The 2,626-nt window shown below is 37.9% G+C and overlaps 1 long non-coding RNA gene across 1 annotated transcript; it reads right to left on the reverse strand.

The window, feature by feature from the left end:
• Positions 1–1,365: 1,365 nt before the first annotated feature.
• On the reverse strand, positions 1,366–2,336 carry LOC129762425 (uncharacterized). Its single transcript, XR_008740619.1, has 3 exons — positions 2,271–2,336; positions 1,798–2,047; positions 1,366–1,738 (listed from the first exon to the last, which is right to left on the reverse strand). It is a non-coding gene; the product is annotated as an uncharacterized LOC129762425 (long non-coding RNA).
• Between the last annotated feature and the right edge of the window lie 290 nt (positions 2,337–2,626).

Below are 2,626 nucleotides of genomic sequence, written 5' to 3' on the forward strand. Positions count from 1 at the left end.
TTAGGATATACTACGCGCCTTGGGTATCAACCCTTAGAAAAATCCTCGGTCGAAAACTACTAAATACATTTGGTAATGAAAAATTAGTAGAATGTACAAATTTTTTGTACATATTGTCAACAAACCCGCATCCCTACCAAATATTAGTATATTTTACTCGATAACATTAGTAAGCTTGGATATTGTCATATCTGAAAATTGGTGAGAAAAGCGCGTATTAACCATTTTCATTGTTCCTATAAGGCAATACGGAGGTATAATAAGGATATAATTCTGATACGTGCATTTTCGGCGAGAAAATGCAGCCGATATTGGGCTTCCGAATCATTGTTCTGCTTGACATATGTGTTTATTAGTACGGTCGAAAATGACTATAGATTGGTAGTATTTACCAAAAAATTCGTTATATTTACTAATTATTTCTCTCAGTGAATATACAGAGGACTGTGGAATGCAGGGTACGTTTATGAAAATGGAGTCTGGACTGACAAGTGCATCAGTAAAGGTAGCCGTACACTGTTTGCCCGGAGGTCAAATATTTGTTATTTTTTGACAGATAAGGTTTGATTTGATATTTGTACAAACACTATTATGTTTGCCACTCTTCAATTTTCAACAGTAGTAAACAATATCAAACACCGAACATGGAAAAAATCAACTGAAATATTCAAGGTAACCTAACCATGTACAGACAGGTTCGAAGAACAGACTGAAAAAATATTTTAGGCATCCAATAATTGAATATTTGCTTGTCGTGTTTTGTGTAGAATATATTTGATCAGTACACGTTGACCAAATTTTATCTGTCAAAAAGAGTCAAATATTTGGCTTCGGTCAAACAGTGTATGAGCACCCTAAGGCAAGGCGCAAATTGAGAAGCGTATAGCGCTCGTAAACGAACACGAGACCACCAACACGACTCATACGTGCCACAAACGTAGCGTGGTGGAGCGCATATTCAGTCGCAGTTTGGTGTAAAAAACGTGCCACTCGCATACAATGTCTGATTCACACAGTTTTGCGCGATATATTTATTTACTAACACAATCACCCGACCGGTACGACCAGCACGAGAAACTGTGGTTCAGCCACAGCGTCACGCGAGTCGTGTCTCACGAGCGCTCCACATTCTCGCGTCATCTGGCCAATTTGCGCCGTTCTATCTGTTTTCATTAGCCACAAAAACAGGCGCTATATCGCGGCAAGTTACTCGCGCTATACGCGTCTCAACATGCGCCTGGCCTAACAGTGAGGCTGTGACGTGTTAGCTTTGCAAGTACCATGGAGAGGTATAATGAATTTGTCTAAATAAGTTTATTTCGTTTGTATTTTAGCTAAATATACATTTATTCATTGCTGCGTAAAGATAATCTATTTAGATCAAAACCTAGGGGAAAAAAAAATGTTGTTCGGTAATTCAGAGATTAGCTTCCTAAAGCTCTCTGTAGCTCTCCGATACCTGCTACTGTAGTGCTTGAATTAAGCTTTCAGAACTAGCAGAATCACTAGGTTTTTCATTAGAGATGTTGAGAGTGCTGCTCCCGATTTCATTTGTCGGAATATCCTTCTCGAGATAGTCATGTTTCGTCCCATTAAAAAACTGGATCAACTCCGCGGATGTTATGGATGATTTATGATTTTTTACTCTTGCTTGATGTCAATCAAGACCTTTCGGCGAGCCGTACGTTTTGATATCCCGAGGCATGAGAATCGTTGGCCTTTCTGACAGTAGGAACAGCTAAAAATAAACATTTTGTGTAATAATTGTAACTATAATATGGATTTGTTCATATTTACCTGTTTGAATATGAATATGAATGAAACAATCTGGACTGAAGTGAAGCGAGCAAATGTATGTGTTTAGTATTGCTGTTTAGCTCCTGTGCAAAGAATCGAAGCCATTTCTTCCGAATAGTCACATCCCTTGGGGATCGATGGAATGATAATTTGTTGGATCTGTTTTCATAATTCGAGTTGGACTCGAGCCAGGGTATCAATGGCTAAACACTCACGCATCCGGGTGCCACACATCGAGCCATAGAGTTATCTGAAAATAGAAATATTTTATATATATTCCTTCGCAGTCGGATTTTTAAATAAAATGTAGCAAAACACGTAATATTCGCAATAAAAAAAAATTTAGGAGATTGTGTTCAAGACACGACCGCATTGTTGACGTAGAACTACGCTGTGGTTTAATTCAAATCGCTTGTTCATAACTTCGGATATTACTTTATAATGCAACGGAGATTTTTAAATAACCATTTTACCAGTTTGGTCGCCCTGAAATGTTTTACGTACGGGTTATGAAGCACGCACGTACGCACACAAATATACATATATCGATGGCTTGGAGATATATCGATGGCTATAAGAAACTAAATATACACACACTTATCTCCGTTTTGCGCTCAGAAGCATTTTCTGTTTATATTGCCAGTCTAGATTAGCTTAGCTGCACTGAGAGAAATAATTAGTAAATATAACGAATTTTTTGGTAAATACTACCAATCTATAGTCATTTTCGACCGTACTAATAAACACATATGTCAAGCAGAACCATGATTCGGAAGCCCAATATTGGCTACATTTTCTCGCCGAAAATGCACGTATCAGAATTATATCC

The sequence above is a fragment of the Toxorhynchites rutilus genome, chromosome 1 (genome assembly GCF_029784135.1).
Source record: "Toxorhynchites rutilus septentrionalis strain SRP chromosome 1, ASM2978413v1, whole genome shotgun sequence".
Lineage (NCBI taxonomy): Eukaryota > Metazoa > Arthropoda > Insecta > Diptera > Culicidae > Toxorhynchites > Toxorhynchites rutilus.